Source organism: Trachemys scripta, chromosome 1, assembly GCF_013100865.1.
Source record: "Trachemys scripta elegans isolate TJP31775 chromosome 1, CAS_Tse_1.0, whole genome shotgun sequence".
NCBI classification, from domain to species: domain Eukaryota; kingdom Metazoa; phylum Chordata; order Testudines; family Emydidae; genus Trachemys; species Trachemys scripta.
The window spans coordinates 264,418,297-264,432,494 of NC_048298.1; positions in this window are offsets into that span (position 1 = coordinate 264,418,297).

The following is a 14,198-nucleotide window of genomic DNA, read 5'->3' on the forward strand; positions in this document are numbered from 1 at the left end:
GTTACATGAAATTACATAAACACAGAGTAGATCTTATTTCACTTCAGATTTCATTAGGGTTTATTTTATTTTATTTTGGAAGGAAAAGCCATAAAAATAAGCATTTTGTACACTGTTCCCTGATGGTACGCTTGTACAAGGAGAACTAAAAGAAGAATAGAACCATTTAATATCTGAAAAAGAAGGATTAGTTATTTTATTGCATTCCACTACAGATGTATAAATTACAAAAAACATTTTAAAATATTGCAAAAGAGGTTTTTGAGTATCTACAGTGAATGTTTCTGTAGCACTTTACATTTTAGGCCATTGTGAAGGCAGATGAAATTCTGACCCTGCTCTGTACAAGGTTTAATTATTCTAAAATTAATAAAGCACTGTTTAAAAACATGTATTGTGCTAAGGGACTGCCTATACCTTCAATCTGAAGTGACCTTAAGTATTCCATTTGGAAGTGATACAGGTCCTGGGCATAACCAGTATAACAGTAAGAGTGATTGAAAACTATTAGAGTGCTCCACATATTTTAAGAGTGCTTCAGTTTGGAAGAGATCAAGCCATACCTGCGTATTGCAGCAGATGTTTAATATGTCTTTGGAAACTTCAGCATTTAAAAGGCAATATAAGGATATTTTGTGGCTCCTGCTATTTGATCAGTGTGTATGTGTGTGCTCGAGTGTGCACTTCATTTGATCATCACCTATAACTCTTTTAGCATACATTACAGTCAGCTTCTGTTACAAAGTGGGTTGATTCGCAGTTGGTGTAAATTGGTGTAGTTCCACTGAAGTCAGTGGACACATATTGACTTCAGTGGAGCTATTCCAATTTACACCAACTAGTGATTTGGCCCACTGTGTAGAACTATATACTGCTGATTGGTGTTGGCATTTCATTTGGACCCAAGAACTCTTCATAGGTCATGATAAATACCTCCCCTTCTTAGGACCTCCGTTTTAACTTTTAACCAAACTTCATGCATGTCCGGACACGTAACTCTACTGTAATTGGAAGGGATGTATGCAGTTATGTTATTTTTTGCTTTTCTTAATGGCTTTTAAGTTCTTGGCTCTTTACCCATAAGAAGTACTTCATATATAACTAAGATTAATGTACAATTACTACTCTTCTGTCAAAGTCTCTTCTTGACTTACAGGTAAAATGATTCCATCTTACTAACCTACCATGTTAGGTTTCATAAATTGTGAGAATATTTTACTGAAACTTCAGAAGATACAAGCAAACAGTCAGCCATATATGACAGCCACCCCACCAGCCCTATGTCAGGGGAGGAGCATGGGTAGACTATAGGTGGGAGGGAGCTTGATGGAACCAAGCTCCATTATGCTTGATCCTCCACTGGTATATGGAGTGTTACGTAAATGGAAGAAGTTAGACTAAGCTCTCTGATGCTCTGACTTCCACATGGATACCTAAGGATCAGGGAGCTACAAACAGCTCCCTGTGGCGCCCCATTCCTCTCCATCTGAGCAGAGAACTGAACCCTCTATTTTTAAATACTATCTTCTGGTTCTGCAGCCACCATTAACAAACATACAAGTCAAAGAGCTCTTCTGACATTCATCAATGATGCTAGTTATATATCTCAATCTGAAAGAGCCCAAATGTATGAAGCAATGCAAGACAAAGACAGGAAACTAGAGGTGGCATTACACACCAGTAAGCCTTACTACCAGATGGTAAATTGATTGGGGTTATACTTAAACCAAGTATTCCAAAACACCTGGAAGAGTATGGTATGACAGGGTCTAACCAGCATGGCTTCTGCAAAGGAAAATTCTGCCTCACTAGTCTATTAGAAATTTTAATGAATCAGTATAATAGTGGATGAGGGAGAACTAGCTGACAATTTATTTGGGCTTTGACAAGATACCTCACAAAAGCTACTAAAGAAACTTAGTCATGGTGGGAGAGGCAGATTACTATCACAGATCAGAAACTGGAAACAAAAGCCAGAGCAATTGTCATAACTATAAAGGGAAGGGTAACAGCTGTCCTGTGTACAGTACTATAAAATCCCTCCTGGCCAGAGACTCCAAAATCCTTTTCCCTGTAAAGGGTTAAGAAGCTCAGGTAACCTGGCTGCCATCTGACCTAAAGGACCAATAAGGGGACAAGATACTTTCAAATCTTGGGGAAGGGGGGAAGGCTTTTGTTTGTGCTCTTTGTTTGGGAGTGTGTTCGTTCGCTCTTGGGACTGAGAGGGACCAGACATCAATCCAGGTTCTCCACATCTTTCTAAACAAGTCTCTCATATTTCAAACTTGTAAGTAAAAAGCCAGGCAAGGCGTCTTAGTTTTACTTTGTTTTCTCAACTTGTAAATGTACCTTTTACTAGAGTGTTTATCTTTGTTTGCTGTACTTTGAACCTAAGACTAGAGGGGAGTCCTCTGAGCTCTTTAAGTTTGATTACCCTGTAAAGTTATTTTCCATACTGATTTTACAGATATGATTTTTACCTTTTTCTTTAATTAAAAACCTTCTTTTTAAGAACCTGATTGATTTTTTCCTTGTTTTAGATCCAAGGGGGTTGGATCTGTATTCACCAGGAGTTGGTGGGAGGAAGGAGGGGAATGGTTAATTTCTCCTTGTTTTAAGATCCAAGGGGTTTGGATCTGTATTCACCAGGGAATTGGTGAAAGGTTTCTCAAGGCTTCCCAGGGAAGGGAATCCATTGGGATGGTGGCAGCGGACCAGACCTAAGCTGGTAGTTAAACTTAGAAGTCTTCATGCAGGCCCCCACATTTTGTACCCTAAAGTTCAAAGTGGGGATACAGCCTTGACAGCAATAAATTATCAATTTTAACATTAACAGTGGGGTTCCAGTGTTGTACAATATTTTCATTAATAACCTGGAAAGTGGATAAAAACAATGAGATGCCACAATTAGAAGATGACAAAAAATTATTTAGGTTAGTCACAACTTCGAGGAATTTCAGAGGGACCTAACCAAGGTAGGTTAATGTACAACATGATAACAGATGAAGTTCAATGTTGACAAAGACAAAGTAATGCACACTTGAGTGAATAATTTGAAAACACTCTGTAAAGGAGTGGACTTACTGCTAGAGCATACCTTCATGGCTGGGCATGGCATAGCAGCCTTTTTCCCATCTGGTGCCTCCTGAAAAGAGCCAGTCTGGCCCTGCAGTGATCTCTCTTCCTGTAACTCAGCCTTCCAAACAGGTCATGGTTCAATCTCTTCTGGGGTCATAAAGTTCAACAGAAATATAAAGACAACTGAATCTTCAGCCCCAATCAGGCTCAGCTGGCCACCCCTCTCCCTCGCAGATGAGCCTCAACTATAATGCAATGTCCCTGAATCTGTTCTCAAGCTTCTGTGCCTCACTTCACCCATACAGTCTAGGACCAACCCAGTTTTCCACCTTCCCAGGGCTTCAGGCTAGCTATCACCTCTCTGCAGCTCCTGGTCTTCCCTCAGGCTTCAGGGTCATCTCAGGAGGTGACTGCTTGTTTCTCTCTCCTTCCAGCCTTCAATCAGGTCCTTTCCCAGATAGAGGGAACTCACTACATCCTCTCCGCCTCTCAACTAAGCTTTCCTCTCGAGTCCATCCCCTTTACCCGGCAACACCCTCCCCCAGGTGCCATTAGTGAGGAATCAGGTTCCAAAAGCCCTTTTGGTGCCAAGTGGAGTTTACACCCCATCTCTCTCACATATACCTTTTGGGTTCTAAATTAACTGCATCAACTCAGGAAAAAGACTTGGGAATCATTATGGATAGTTCGATGAAAAACTCTGCTCAAAAGTACAGCCATGGTCAAAAACGCTAACAAAATATTAAGTGGTATAAGGAATGGGATAGAGAATACAGAAAATATTATTGTGCAATATTACAATTCCATTATATAAACCAATGGTATGCTCTCATCTGGAATACTGTGTTCAGTTCTGTTAACAGTATCTTAAAATGGATATGGGAGAAATAGAGGGAGTCCAAAGTTGGGTGATAACAGTGATTATGGGCATGGAAAAACACTCATGAAGAGAGACAGAGACTGTTTACATTTGAGGGAAACGAATAAGAGGGGATATGATACCAGTACACAAAATGATGACTCGTAAAGAGAGGATGGATCAGGAACTTTTCACCCTCTCTCAGAAAATATAAGAAATTGAATGTAAGAACATAGGATTGGGAAGGGACCTCATGAGTCATTGAGTTCAGTCCTCTGCCGTGGCCAGGTAACCACATCAATATAATCCTTTTCAGAAACTTACCAAGCTCCAACTTAAAATGACTTTAAAAACTGAATGGTGTGAAAATTCATAACCAATAAGAAGAAATACTTTTACCACACATTGCACAAAAATTTAATTGCCACAAGATGTCACTGAGGCTGAAACCGTACAACCCTTATACAAAGAAATGGCAGGGAAATAAATACCTTCAGAAATCTCTTTAAAGGCAACTTTTTTTTAAAGAAAGATCATATATTTTTATGGCTAAGACCACCCAAAATTATAAAATACCCATAGAATATCAGAAGGGATATGAACTGTCATTCTTCAGAGCATGAGCTGATCTCTAACAGTTAGCAGACAGGGGAGATTCTTGTGCCTTCCTCTGAAGCAACAGGTATTGGCCACAGTAGCTAACAGGGTACTGGACTAGATGGGGATCACAGGTCTGATCCAGGCTGGCAACTGGTAGAACATAAGAAAAACAAGACAAGTTTTGCACACCACTGGGTTTTACAGTAGGAGATGTGCTTGAGGGAGGGCTGGAGATAGTAGGACTGTGTCTGTAAAATAGCGTGAGACCACAGATCTCTTCAGAACTCTTTTCCTATTGATGTTTGCACTATGAAGCACCGACCCACAAACCCTCCAAGTCACTCTTCTCAGCCTCCAAGTTCACTTTCTTTTCCAGAGTTTTCACTTCAGTGAACCATCCTCACATGCTACCAAAGTATCATTGGTCAACAGAGTTAAGATATACACAAGATCATCAGATTTCTGCATTTTCAGAGTACATCTATGAAACACTCCTAACCAGTATGCAAGTAGAAATCTGCTATATTTGTGTATAAGAAAAGCCACATTCACAATAAGTGAAATATGAACCCAGGCCTCTTTTGCAATGTACAGTCCTCAGGATCTCCCTAGCCCATTTGAAAAGCATGACTGCTAAAGGGAAATGAAGCCCTGAGTAGTGGGGGTGGGAAATATTGGACTAGCAGCAGCTGCTCTAGAAATCTTGCCACACCACCCTGACAGTTCTCAGAATCTGTCAGGCTAGTGAGCATGCCCTGCACATATGAGTAAAGAACCAGCAGGCCCTTCAGGATTTGGTTCAATGTATTTATGAAATGGATAGATGGTATTACAGAAAATTACGTCCCTGGTCTGATAGCAGCTGAAGAATGCACAACACAACTCAGAAGGTGGAGGATGGGATACAAAAATGGATTTAAGCAGTTTTTGCATTCATTGCAGCATAGAACTTCCTCCAGTTCTGGGCTGATACCAATAATAAACTGGAGCAGCCTGAAGTCTGCTCTGTTTTACACCAGTTGACTCCAATAGACTGATAAGGCCATTGAAATCTGTGAAGCTTGCTATTTTTGCTAGCAATCAGGAAGGTGGGTGGCATATGAGCCACTATATTAGCTCGCCAACATTCCAGGATCCTCCTGCAACTGGGGCGATCCCCCAAACAGCTCGTTAAGCCATCAGTAGGGCCATGTTCCCAAGCAAATACAAATTGGCCACAACGCATCTGAGGATTGGGACCTGTTAGTCTCTAAGGTGCCACAAGGACTCCTCTTTGTTTAAACTCTAAATAGTTCAATATGATGCAATGCTTTTCACTGGGGGTACATCTGCAAGTGTGTTTTAAATCTAAAATACAGACAAACTGAATTAAAGACATACAGGCTCAGACTTGGATTGAGCCATCTCTGACAGTAAACTGAATCCCAATCTTAAACTGGTTTTTTATCCAATAACGTTATCTGTAGAATTCATTTATTTCTATTGTATTCCTCCACTGAGAATACAACCACTAACAAGTGGTGAGGCAAAATACAGCTTAAGGGGATCCTGCAAATACTTCAATTCTAAATGTGCCTTAAGCAGAAACAACCTAATATCCTGCATTTAAAATGAAAATATATTTCTCCTGTGTGAATAGCTAGTTGGAGCCAAGAACACATCTGTTATGAGGATTCCACCTTATTTCTGGGCTCAACATTCCTGAGGACAAAAGTTTAAATAAGAAAACTTACAATTATTTATAAGCAGATAGACTAAAATAATGCTAATGTTTCTTTTATTAGAACTACGCAGTTTATCCATCTTTTCCCCCTTGAAGTTAAGTGGGACAAAAGCAAATCTGGCCTGATGTGGTGATCTAAAATATGGTATCTTTGAATCAGAAGTCATGAGAGTCATAGAAGAATGCAGCTATTTATTTTGAGGACCCATGAGTGGTGGGGAGATCCAAGATAGAGGAAGCTATAAATGGTTCACAAGTTTATAAAAAGGCTGTAATTTGGGTTATCTGGGATTTAGATCCCTATACAGTTAGAGGAAAGAACAGGGGATATAGAGGATATAACTGCTTTTATTGGGTACTGGCTTCAATAAAATCATTTTCATGTGATCCACATTGCTATTTTAAGGGCCTTTATATCCAGTGTGGGATGATTTACTGTTATCTGATTTGCACATTGGAAATGATTACCCCCAGGAGAATTACAATAGTATTTGATTCACATATAGGAGGAACCCTAAGAGAGCTTAGTGCAGTTTGCTTCTTTTTCTGGTGTTGTTCCGATATCCTAACATGCCAAGTATCTGTTTCAAACCCAAAGGCATAACTTTATTATTTTTATACCACTTCCTTTTATTAAACAGATATATTATTTATAGGAGAACCTGATCCAGATTTCAGAGGTATGTATATCCTCATGGTCTCATTAAAAAAAATAAATCAAAACTCTGTGAGCTGATGTATTCACATAATTAGCCCCAAATCCTGAAAATATTTGCATCCATGCATAGCTTTATCTAAGTGTTTGCAGCATTGTAGTCTCAATGTCCAAGATGAACAGTTTCAAACACAGTGGAATATACAGAAGGGATGACTTATTCAGGGAAAATAATGTGACTGGGCCAAAACTCTTATTAGCATAAGAAAAAACCCACATTAATTCTCAACTAGCATGCATCCACTCTGAGACACCTTTAATTATGAGGAGCAGAGAGAGACAGTTATTCCAGTGCTAATTGTCACACTTTTCCATTCTCTTTTAAGTCTTTTCTCAAAACTCACGTTTTCATGGAGGGTTACAAAAATTGAAATGGAAGCATTGTTATTCTATGTCACACTCACTTTGCACAGGTGTAAATAACTACATCAGGGGTAAGGCCACTGAAAAAAATCAGGCCTTTTGTGTCTTATGGTAGACTGTAAACTCTTCAGAGAAGGGTCTGTGATTAAGATTTTTCAAAGCAGTCAAAGATGAATACAGAATGGGTCTAAATCACCAAGACAGCTTTGAGACTCTCAGCCTGTCTTTACTTGTGAAGTGCCTTGCACATCTATAGCACTATATAAGCAATGTTTAAAGTCATCTAAAAAACCATGTGTGGGGAAGGCCCTTCATCACGCCCACATCTGCCCATCCCCCCTCCCTACAATTAACTCCCAACCCTCAAATCATCCTGCCCCCACCAGCCATGTATCACTTCTTCTCCCTGTCTTCTCCTCACATTAGGGTTGCCACTCATCCAGGTTTTAGCTGGACAGTCCGGTTTTTGGTTTCTGTGTCCAGGTGCCTGGTTTTTGGGGACCTAGCAAACCTAAATGGCACCTAAACCAAAAGTCTGATTACCACAGGGCAGCAGAAGGCTCCGGGTCATTAACTTATGCCAGTCCCTGCTAGGTCTGGGCCTCCTCCTATGTGCAGGCAGGTTCCTTGGGATGATCCAGTGATCAATGAGGAGAGTGGGGGAGAGGAGTGAGCAAGGAGGGCATGAACTTGGGGGAAAGAGGCGGAGAATGGGTGAGGCCTTGGCGGAAGAGGCGGGGCAGGGACCAGGGTCTGGTTACCAGAAATTAGAAAGGTGGCAACTCTACCTCATATCAGCTCCTCCTGCAGATCCTGTGGGTTCTTCACTTCCTCTCCCAGGCCTGGTGGGCTGCATCCTGGTCTCCTTCTCCCTTCCAGGTGTTGCAGGGCAGGAGAGGGGAGGAACTAGGAGCCATCCCATTGCTCACTATGGGAGAGGGGAAGAGGAGGGAGCATAGCCAACCTGAGCTGCTGTGCTCTTTCTGTTCCATCCTCCCCCCTTTCCTCCTGTGAAAATGGTGTTGGCTCCTGAGGGGAGGAGGGGGACTTCCTGGGGTAGCTATTTGCTTTTCTGTAGGAGGTAGGTAAGTGGGGGAAACAACCAATCAGAGGGGTTTTTCCCTCAGATGGTACTAAAAAATGTCCACCATCAGCCACCCAACTTGCTTTTTAGACATTTAATTTCCCAGGTCTGTGACCTGGCACACTTTAAGCAGTGTACATAATAATGAATAACCCAAAGAAGACCCTATCTTTCAACCATAACTAGTCTTTAAGGCCTGCTCTCCATGCAGATTTAGTACTAGCATAACTATTTTATTTAGGGATGTGATTGTTTACTGAAATATTTACATTGGTACAACCCTTAATGTGGATGCAGTTATAAAGGTGCTTTATACAGTGTATCTTATTCCCCTTTCCATACAGGAATAAGTCACAATACCATAAAGTTGCGTAAACTAGAATAACGACATCCACACTGGAGGTAGCAGTATTGCAGCGTTTTAACAATACTTTTATAGTTAAGGAAGTACTACTCTTACATAGCGACAATCCCTAAATCCCCAACCAATTATTTTCCCTTCAGCAGCTGTCTTTTCCATGTTATCATTAACCCATACATTGCAGAAGAGCCTATTTGAATTCAGCCTGCTAAATTATCCAAAGGATAGTACACCTTTCTATGACAGTATCTCAGATGACTCTTTTCCCATCTGCAGAGCTTCTCAGCAGTTTGAGTTAAGGTAGCCCAATTAAAGTTAAGTAAGGGTGTAAAGGGCAATTGGGAGAGGAAAGGAAAGGGATTATTGTGAAAAGATATGATTTTTTTTTGTAGGAGGGGGTGGTCTTTTTTCTGTAATTAATTCTTTTTATTATGAGACTGGGAACTTCATGTGAAACTGGAAAAAGAGGGTTATGCTTTGTGTTTGTCCATGAGAGGGCTGGATTGAGTAAAGAGTTGGGATGAGCCACTTAAACTCAAGTGGGTTGTGAAAAGGGGTTTTGGTTTTCCCAGGCACAGCTGAATCTATTATATAACAATGTAGTGTGAAATTTCTTAACAAATGAATTCAGGCAGGGAAGTTGGAGGGGACAAAGGTCTGAACAATTGTCATTAGCTTCCCCAGCTCCAAAGGTTTAACTTCTCATGGAAATTCCATCACATGACTAGTCAGTTACTGCCAGTCATTAAACTGAAGAGGTGAGGTAATTTTAAGCCATTTTACTGCGTTAGTAAACAGAGGTATAGCCATCTATTACCTTAGAAATGGGGAGGAGCCCACGAAAAAGTATTTAAAAAGCCAGACCCCATGATGCAACTGAAGTTTTTCTCTCAACTTCCAGATGCCAGGATTTCTGGAGGCAGAGGGTTAGATGGCAACTCAAAGAATGGGATTGCAATATTTATTAAACACTAGGTTGTTGTTTTTTTAAAGTAAGTTTTCTGCTGCATTTTTGTAACCTTCACGCATGATCAGAAGTTTTTGCCCAAAAAACACATTTTTGGTGAAAAATAGCAGTGGAGGAATAAATAGCCAAAAAAATCTCCACTCTTAGAAACTCAAAATCATTTATGAAAAACAAAATCTCTGTGGAAAAAAAACTGGAAAAAAACTAATATTTTATCAAAAAGAAGAACAAAAGTACTTGTGGCACCTTAGAGACTAACAAATTTATTAGAGCATAAGCTTTCGTGGACTACAGCCCACTTCTTCGGATACATATAGACTATATGTTATCCTACGATGAAAAACCTCACATTTTTTGCAGCGAAGATGTAACCTCAGTCCCAGCACCTCAGGGATCCCTTTGTTATATCTTTTATTATGAGTGTAAGGAGGTCACTCACTCACCTCTGCAGTCCTTCTCCTGGTGCCCTGTAAGTGGTTGACCTCACTTGGCAGGTCTTCGGTGACACAGTCCTCATCTGGGCCATACAATCAAAATGAATCCATTCCAGGGTAGCAAAGCGTACAACAAAATAAGCAGTCTATCTGCCCTCACCAAAGTCTTCAGCCCTTTGCTCAGGCTTTCAAATGAGCCCTGTCCCCTTCTTGGGGCTTAGGTTAAGTTTGTCCCCTGCTCACTGTTTATGCCACTTTGTTGGTGGTCAGCAAGGGAACCTGCACTGGCCCACTACTCTGGGTTTCATCCCAAGAACTAAATACACAGCAGCCATATACTGCTCACTTCAATTAATTGCTGCTTCTTCCCTGAGCCTCATTCCACTCAGCCCCTTTATCTTCACTCTTATCTCATGGCCAGGTTTCTCGGGTGCCTCTCTCTCTGCTAAACCAGCTATGCAAGTGCTACCAGAGATTAACCCTGGCTAGCCCCCAGGCTTTTCTGGCCAGAGGGGAGTATCTTCCCTGCTCCTCTAGTCCCAGCCAGGTATTGCCCAGGTAAAGGCTTCCAGCTCCTTTTATCTGAGCCTGCTGGGCTCTGATTGACTGTAACCCACCCTTCTAGCCCTTGGAAGGCCAGGTCTGTCTAGTTTCAAAGATGGCTGCTCCAGAAAGGCCTGTCTAGGCAGGCCCGGACAATCTACCTTCACTGCTCCTTTCCTCCCACATTATGCTTCCTCGGGTGATGTGATTTTGGACTGCGGGGCCTCCTCGAGGGAGCCACAGAGGCCAGGTATACCCCATCACAATGTAAATGTACAGTACTTAACACAATAGGCCGCTATTGAAACCTCTAGGCAATGCTACTTTTACTACTACAGGTTAAGGGTGCAAGTTGCTTTGCCTATAGAATCATAGAATTTCAGGGTTGGAAGGGACCTCAGGAGGTCATCTAGTCCACCCCCCTGCTCAAAGCAGGACCAATCCCCAAACAGATTTTTACCCCAGTTCCCTAAAGGCCCCCTCAAGGATTGAACTCACAACCCTGGGTTCAGCACGCCAATGCTCAAACCACTGAGCTAATGGGAGAGAAAGAGTTTGGGCTAAGGACTCTGCTTTGGGGGCATGGAAAAGATAGGGCAAAATTTAAAAGATTTCAGATACTTTCTAGTTTCAGGGACTCCAAATTCTTCAAGGTTGGTAATGAGATGAACTTGGTTAATACCATCAGAGCTCTTCCAATTTACATGAGGCAATTGTGAAGAGGTTTCAGCAATGTTCTTCTACATGACAGACAGGAGCAGTGATAAAGGAAGCTTTGGCCCTGCAGGAAGATGCAACTGGATGGTAGGATGATAATAACCACAACAGGGGTAGTATCTGGGGCTGCATGGTGTAATAGACTGGGTGCAGCTTTGTGAGCCTTGAAATGTTGGGTTCTAATCCTAGTGCTATCTCTCACCTAGTGTATTACTTCTCATTCATCTTTCTATGCTTGTTTCCCCTTTTGTCTATTTATATGGTAAGCAACTTTTATTTCACTGTTTGTATTTCAGCAGGGAGATGTAGGCCCTACTATAGTATTAATAAATAATAATAATGGTAGAATATGGTGAAAAGAATTCCAACCTTTTTGAAATTTTCCTCCAAAAAATTGTTGAAATTTTGAAATTTCTAAACATTTGGACTAGCTCTAGGAGTCAGTAAAAACAACAACAACAAAATCCAAAACAAACCAAAAACTGAAAAACTGAAACCAAAACCTGAAAAATGTATCATCATCAGAAGTTTGAAAACACTGAAAAATTGCAACCAGCCCTAGTAATTTCCCACTAACAATACTCAATGCATACAGGTAATTGCCACTACACGAGGAACCTGTGATTTATGTGACCTAAAGAAGAATCCCTGTTTGTTAGCAGATATGATAGGCATGCTGAAATACATTTGAAATAGCTCTGATAGCACAATATATGACAATTTTTCAGTTTAGTGACTTTGCATGGTGACAGGTTTCAGAGTGGAAGCCCTGTTAGTCTGTATAAGCAAAAAGAATGAGGAGTACTTGTGGCACCTTAGAGACTAACAACTTTATTTGGGCATAAGCTTTTGTGGGCTAAAACCCACTTCATCGGATGCATGCAGTAGAAAATACAGTAGGAAGATATATATACACAGAGAACATGAAAAAAATGGATGTTGCCATACCAACTATAATGAGATTAATCAATTAAAGTGGGCTATTATCAGCAGGAGAAAAAAAAAACTTTTGTAGTGATAATCAGGATGGCCCATTTCCAACAGTTGATAAGAAGGTGTGAGTAACAGTGGGGGGGGGGAGGAAATAGCATGGGGAAATAGTTTTACTTTGTGTAATGACCTATCCACTCCCAGTCTTTATTCAAGCCTAATTAAATGGTGTCCAGTTTGCAAATTAATTCCAATTCAGCAGTTTCTCATTGGAGTCTGTTTTTGAAGTTTTTTTGTTGGAGTATTGTGACTTTTAGGTCTGTAATTGAGTGACCAGGGAGGTTGAAGTGTTCTCCAACTGGTTTTTGAATGTGATAATTCTTGACATCTGATTTGTGTCCATTTATTCTTTTGCGTAGAGACGGTCTGGTTTGGCCAATATACATGGCAGAGGGGCAGTGCTGGCACATGATGGCATATATCACATTGGTAGATGTGCAGGTGAAAGAGCCTAAAGTTACAGTACTCCAGCAAAAAAACATTTCAGAAGCCACTAAGTAAATATAACAGAGTAGTTGTTACATTTTCATATTCCGATGATCATGTGCTACCATCTTTTTAACTTTGATTCAGTTGATTACTGAACTTACTAATTTTCTTACAACATTGCTCTCACCAAGCAAAACGACTGCTGCTAAGACTCTTTTACTGGTTGGCTGTTAAATAAAGGAAATACAATTACCCTTTGTTAAAAAAAAAGGGTACTAGGTTTATCACTAAGGATTCATGACTTGCGCTTCATAAAAATTTGAATTTGCTTTGAAGTCTACAAAGCCTTCTACACAGCAATTTGTTCCAAAATGTTGAACACATAATGGCATTTAAATCTGACATTTTTAAACTCCTCTTTATATTACTGAACATTCTGTACTATCAGGTAGGTATTATGAAACATGCTACATCTTTTACTTTGGCTATAACCAAATTAAATAAAAGAACAATATCCTGAATTTTTAGACAGTCAGAATGAAACAGTAACTCTCAGGGCCAAATGCTGACCATCTTTCCATAGAAAAAGAGGTTCTAAATACAGTGAACCTACTCTAGCAGCATTGTATAAAGGGGTAAGCCACAAAGGGGTCTGAAGTAGGAGAAGATTGGTGATAGTACAGTGAAGTGGGAAGTAGATTTCACCCTACATGAGTCCACAAGTCTAGTTCTCACTGAATAAGGGCCCAGAGATATTCTCGCAAAACTCTCCTGTAGTCCATGATCTGTAGTTTTGCAATAGTTGTATTGTAATAGTTGATACAACCTTTCCAAATCAGTGTTGGGAGGATTATTTTTCCCTCACTTAAATGCTCTGTGAAAAGCAATGAACATGATCTTCGCTCAGGGGCTTCTGCATTTTTATAGTAAGGGATCTGCAGACTGTCCCCTCATCTCAAGGGAGTGATAAATTTGGAAGCTAGCAAGGTCAAGATGAAGTGAACATTTTTAACTATTTTCTTGCTGAACATTACAGCAGAGACTGCCACTTGCTTCGGGATTGTGCTCACAGCTCACAGCACAGAGTCCAAGCACTCCCCTCACACTCCCCTACAGGACTCTGAGGGTATGTCTAAACAGCAATAAAATATTCATGGCTGGCCTGTATCAACTGACTCAGGCTCGCGGGGCTCGAGCTGCATGGCTATAAAATTGCAGAGAAAATATCTGGGCTGAGGCTGGAGCCAGGGCTCTGGGAGCCCTCGAATGGGAGGATACTAGAGTCTATATTCGAGCCTGATCCCAGACATCTTCACTGCAATTTTATAGTTGTGT